This window comes from Cinclus cinclus, chromosome 4 (assembly GCF_963662255.1).
Source record: "Cinclus cinclus chromosome 4, bCinCin1.1, whole genome shotgun sequence".
NCBI lineage: Eukaryota > Metazoa > Chordata > Aves > Passeriformes > Cinclidae > Cinclus > Cinclus cinclus.
The window spans coordinates 6,900,370-6,907,223 of NC_085049.1; positions in this window are offsets into that span (position 1 = coordinate 6,900,370).

The window sequence follows — 6,854 nt, forward strand, 5'->3', positions numbered from 1 at the left end:
ATCCAGAAACAAACTCCTTTCTGGTTCTAGAGTAACATCTACCTTTCAGGGTCAGGAGTCCTTAAAACTCCAGGAACAGACTAGACTAGACAGGGAAAGATTAAGAGGATGGACTCTGATGGGTTCTTTCTTTTTTTTTCATGATAGATGAAGTTATCAGGCTACCTTTGAAGAAACATTATGCTTAGTAATCAGGATTATTTTGCATTCAAGTTTAAAGGAAGAGGAACAAAAAAATATCCCACCAAAACCACTTTGTCTGTGTTACAGACTCTCAGCAGAAGCTACACTCAGTTAACACAGGAAACCACCAGGAAGTTGTGCTTTGGTGTTGCAGACTTAAACATATGCATTAATTAAGCATCAACTCAATTTAAACTGTCCACTGACTGGGAGGGGGAGGGGAGGAAGGAAAAAGTGGAAAGCTGTGTGTCTAACATATTCTGTGGTTCAGTATGGGGACTGGAGACAAAGTTCAACATACACATCTCGACTGCCACTGGTGAAGTTGTCACAGCAACCATCATGCAGTTTCATGAATATGCATTACACTAAAATCTCTTTTTTCCCCCAAAAGAGAGTAACGTGTCATTCAGCTCACAACATGAAGCTCCCTGGGAGACAAATCAGGACTGCACAGTAGAAGTGACTTGTCTTCAAAACCCTCAGCTTGACTGCTGCAAACAAAAGGGTCAGGGGAAGAGGGGAGACACAGAACATGGTGGCTTGGGGCTGTAGGGCTCTCTTCTGTACCTTTCTCAGACAGTCCTTCACACGTAATTGCCAAAAATGTTAAGGCAGACATTCCCAAAGTGAGCTGCTCAGTTCTTGCAAAGATGCAGACCTTAATCCCTCAAGCAGCTGGAGACAAAGCCCTTAGGTCAGCCAGACTGAAGTGACCCTCCACAAAAGGATGGAGAAGGGGGAGCTGCTGCTCAGTGTCCAAGACAGCTGAAATGGGGAGCCTTGACTTGACCACCACTGGAAAATTGTAGGTGGACTGGTTCACAAAAAAAAAAAAAAAATTGAAAAAAAAAATCCCAAACCACACACATGTGCCCATCCAACTCGCACTCCACTATGTCAAGGAACAAAAGGCAGTAATTGTTTCCACTGAGTATCCGTGGGAGCTGTGCTTTGTCCTTAACTCCCCACTTATCCTAACACAACTTCCACTAACATAGAGCCACTATACGTACACACTGCTGTCTGTCATCAGTGAAACCTCTGTCTCTCATTGTGAAACTTAAAATTAGCAAGCTTTGTTACATTGTCCGTAAATTGAGAATTTTAACTCCCGAAGATAAAACTCATTTTTCCTCAGGACACCTGTGTGGGAGAAAATAAAAGTGAGACACTGATTATGCCACTAGAAGAGCCTCACAAAAAGCCTTGCATGAAGACTGCCTGAAGAGAGGATCTCCAGCAGCATGCATGAACTTGAGGAGCCACCAGCTCAAGCCATGGCAGACATCCTGAGAAAGGGTTAGCATGTCATGATAAAGACTATTGCTGACATGAACTTCTCCCTTCCTGGTCATCCACCGGGTCCTCCTTCCTTCCCTGCTGTATCCCATCCCAATCCCAGAGGAGCCCAGCCAAGCCTGAAGCCCACTAGATCACAGGCAGACACCAAAGGGAGCAAACCCATTCATTTCTGCCACAGTCTTTATGTCATTTGATCACTCATGCAGTTTATCAGCTCATTGCTGAGAAACTAATTTTTGTGCTTGGTTTCTGGCAAGGTCAGTCTAAAAAGAGCAGGCAGGGATGCAGTCTGAGTCGGGGTAGCACAGATTATTGGAGGTTTTGCTACTCTCACATAGAAAATGTTTGTGGTGGTGGGCAGAGGGAGAAAGCATCCTTTTACAGCAGCCACCTGCACGTAAATGAGGTTAAACAACTGCAAAGCTTCACCCTAAAGGCAGTGTTTATGAAGCTGCCACAAGGCACATTTCAGAAACTGGATGCCAGAGCTTCAGTCCCTACTCTGAAGGACAGGGAAGAGTTTGCCACAGCTTGGCATTGACAAAAGGCTTTTTTCTGCTTCCTTGCTCTGATTTTATCTACAAGTCAGGGTAGAGCTGAGGGTGAAGACAGAAAGATGAGCATGACCAGCTTAGCAAGAGCCTCTGCAAAGGAGAAGGTTCAGACATCTCAGAACTGGATGGGCTTCCAACAGGTGAGAAGCTGGGGGTCACAAGTGCTCCCCTAAGCGAGCACAACTTCTGCCAGTAAAAACAGAGACACAGGGGTGACAAATGGGGGAGAAGGACAGGACACGACCAATACAGGATAAGATTAAGCTGTCACTGAACTTACGTTCAAATGGAAACTGTAAGAAGTCCAACTTGACACAACACTCAGGATAATGCTGGTCTTCCACAGTCGACTTTAAAATAAATATTTAAAGTCAGAAGTACACATACTGGCAGGAGCATCTTATGCAGAGTAATAAGTTTATTAAGAAGGTAATCACTGTTTAGAAAAAGTGTGAGCCTTGCTAACCCTGAAGAATTTTGATTCTATCCCTTCAAGTTAAAAAAGGGCAAGTTATTGAGACCTCTTTGATGCCAAATTTTTCATCACCTCAACTGCATGTTAGTCATCTTCAGAGGATAACTACAGATAAATCAGAGAATGAAGGTACTGCTAAGAAAAAAAGACACTGTAGAAGTGAGCTGCAATCAAAGCTTAAAAAAGATTCTTTGATAACAGCCTTCCAAGGTCTACACAGACTGGCTTGGTCCTAGCAGTCATTTCTTTGAGAGGACTCTCAGAAGCAAGTACCTCATCAGCTCAGGGCATCTGATCACAGCTCACTCAGCAGCCTATGAAAACAGAGCACAGGTACATAGCATCGTCTAGTTTTGAAGAATGTCTACGCATTCCTTTTTTGTTTGTTGTGTCTATAAACAAAGATGTACCTGTGTGAAGCAGCACACAGCTCACAGCCTGTATGTACAAGGTACCTATCAAGGTACCTCACTGAGGACAAGACTAAGGGTCAGAGTACAGCAAGATGGTCTCTTTTGAGGGTCTTCCCTCAATTTATAGAGACAATTCAGTAGAAGTTACACCAGAACTTTGTGAGTTAACATGAAACCATCCAGATGCAGGTGTTCAGTGAAAGATTCCCAAGATGCCATAATTTTGTGTACAACACTTTGTACCTAATTTCTACAAGTTTTAACTATCCTACTGCTGATCTGAGAATTCATTAACCTTCTGAAATGCGAATGTTGCAAAAAAATCAAGTGTTTCAGTTAGGCTGACAACAAAAACTAAAAGACAGACATGGCTGAGGAATAGAACTGAGCATTTTACCAAACACCAGTAGCTCTCCAACTGCTACACAGTTATAAAAATAATGTTAATGCATTAAAGATTTTTAACTTCTCCCCTTGTGGTTAAATATAACATTGCTAGAACTACAAAGACATAGCTAGCACATGCCAATTACAACCACCACAGTTCAGAGTCTTTTATTTCCTTCCTATATACTGGCCCTGAGCTTACACAGAATGTGTATAATCCCCAAATCAGATATTTCCATGCAAGAAGCAGAGCTGCTGCTCATTCTATCCCTTGTCTCTTTCTCCTCACAGAAACTTGAAAATGCTTCTGAAGCTGGTGCTACAAATACACAAGAGAAGGAAGGGGGGGATTTAAAATACACCATGAATTACACAAGTTTGCAGTATTATAATTGCTCATCATGTCAATCTCTAAATGAAGGGGCATAACATATTGTGTAAAAACTTGCATTAAAAATGTGTAAAAGGACAGGCACAACACACAAAGACAGTATTTACCAGACTAAATTAAACTAAGGAGTAACACAGAAAGATCAAGTTTTATACAGCAAGTCTGGCTTCAGGCATCAGCTTAATTTCTGGCATTGTCCGTACTACATAGCCACTTGTAAACTATTCCTTAAAATCTTACCACAGAGTAAAAAAGTCAAGGTCAAGTTCCCACCAGACTGACAGAAAGCAGCACTCTGGAAAAGAACTCCTTCATTCCACCCACACAGCTTGTCAAAAGATGCGAGAGATATTTTACTCCACGTAGAAGAGTTAGGAAACAGCAGAGGAAGTTGTTTGACACTGGAAAGCATTGAACTTGGTCTCTAGTTATCACAGACCCCTCCTGCATTTCTTCTGACTGCAGCCCTTTGTGTAAGTCCAACTGCACTGCTGGTATATTGGCTGTAAAAAGAAAGAAATCACTGTACCCGAAATATGGTTTTGATATCTGAACTGCAAGTACTTGTTTAAATAATTAACCTAGTGAAATGGCAGGCTCCAGACTGAAAGGCCCTGCTGCTCAAGGTAATCTTCCTTACGGGAGCAAACCTCTATTCTCTCACATTTCAAACTGCATCATTCCCACAGTAGCTAGAATATCTGCTCTTTGTCCCCATGCTTACAATAGAAATACTAAATTAAAAACACAAAAAAACCAAAAACAAAACACACCACCCCAGCTAGTATAGTCATACCAGGGAGCAGAGGGTATAGTCCTGTGAGAAACTAGATCCCTAAGGAATAGAACCATAATCCTGCAAGTTAACTCTTTTGTTCAGTAAACTGCTCAGGTGTTCTGCTATAACTGCAAATCTTCCATTTCACACACTGATTTTTAACATGCTTTGGATAGCAAAACTCAGTAGAAACCTTTGCTATTAAATCTGATTCTTTCAAGAAGCAGCTGCTGTCTGGATATCTCCTCCAGCTCTTTCCCAACCTCTGCCTGTAGTATCAACTGCAGTCAAAAAAGCTAATTTGGGCGATACCACTAACTGCTATAAGAAGAAGATTGAAGATGGACACCAGTCCAGCCCAGGAAAAGGCTGCATCCATGCATACATGCTTAGCAGCAGTGAGAGTTAAAAAGACAACTGATGGAGAAGTACAAAGGTAAGGCTGAGCAAAGTACATCCCCTCACCCCACCAACAGATACAGATGGGGACCACAGCACATGAGGAAGTACAATAATCTCAGAAAGAATGATGGAGAAGAGAGGGAGGGGAAAGCAGAAAAAAAATACATTAATCAAGTTTCCCATGCATTCTTGCATTTTCACCCAAACTTTGTTAGCTGACAAAACCTATTTCATTTTGCAACCAAAACCAAAATAACTCATCACTCAAGACATTAAAAAGTGCTGGAAAAAAGCTCTAGCCAGCTATGATAACCCACTCATCTTCACACACACACACACACACACACACACACACACACATACATACACACACATACATACACACACAAAGAGCAGCTCAGCTCCCCACCTTCAGCAGCCTGGTGCACACACATGGCTGATACAAGAAGAGCAACAGAAGATGGAGATGCACAGCCACATTCTATGAGCAATTTTGAGGCTTCCTTAAACCATTAATAGAGTCAAGGAAAACTAAAGAAAAAATTCCGTAACTTCAAGGGAAACATAGAAATTGTGCTTTACATTAGTCTGTAAGGAAGGTACAAAGCCTCTTCCGAACAATAAACCAAACAACTGAGGTTATTACCATAAGCTTGCCAGTTCATACTAATTTGGCCATATTTGTAAAAAAACCTCATGTTTTAATGGTGCCTCTTATATTCTGTTGCCTCATAACTGCAGATGCCAAAAAGTTATGCAAAGGAGTTAACAACTACATTTCTGAAGCTGCTTGAAACAACTGGAACAAGATTATCTTAGAGAAAAGTCTTTAAATAAAGCAGGGCACATCAACAAACCCAGCTCCACTTTCTTGCTCTGCATTTTTGCAGGGGGAGCCTGCTGTTAGCACCACCACCAAAGTATACACATATGCTAAGTGGCATTTCTCCCAAGAGAAGCCAGATCCTCTCTTAAAATAGTTTTATTAGCAAGTTTTCCACCAGGTTTCAACACGAGATGTACTGAACACATGGAAAAGGAAAAATAAATCTCTGTCAGATTGGTCCATTTGATCCCAAACATGGAGTAACACATGAATCCAATGGTGTCTGCACTTCACGGATCAGTTTTTTGGTTTATTAACCAAGCCTGTAAAAGCACTCAAAATTACCAACCTTTTTTCATGCTCTATTACAAAAAAAGCCCCAGTACTTTCTTGTCTCAAAATGTCACAGATACAACGCAAAGCCTGTCAGGCTGCTAAGATAATCCAAACCCAACGACAGCAAATAGCAACCTGGCACATGTTGAGCCTTCAGACTCAAAATAGATTTAAATTAACACAAAGATAGCAGGAAAGAGTTTAGTAACAAAGTGAAGAAACCAAGAGAGAAGATATGAGATTATATCAGTCATCATTTCCATCAGACCAAACAAGTTAAAAGCCAGCTAGAGGATGGCATTTACGTCTGCCTCTAAGACTGGGATGAGGGCCAACATTACACTCCTTGATCTGACTTATTTATGCCATGCTGACACTTCAGCTGGCAATGATAAAGGTCCAAAGGTCAAAGTACTCCAAGGCAGAGAGCCCTGCACACCCAGTGTATCTTTCCAAGCAGTCATGTCTCGGGTGGGGAAGCAAGGAGCAGGGAGCCACGGCCCTTGCACCCATCCACCCACCTGCACCTTGAAACCACTTCAGCTGTGCCCATTTCAAAGCTTCCTCAGGCCTCAAAGGAGATTTCTGCAGAGGTCCCACCTTTCTTCATTCAACCATACCCATAAAATGGTGTGATTTTCCAAGAAATAGCCAGAGAGAAGCCAGTGGTGCTTCATGTTAAAACTGAGAGGCCAAGTCACCAGCTGAAGCCCAGAAACCACCCACAGACCTCCAAACTCAGAAAACACCTTAGTCTTGGAAGAAGAGTTGACAAGTAACAGGGAGCGGCTGTCTTTAGGGTGA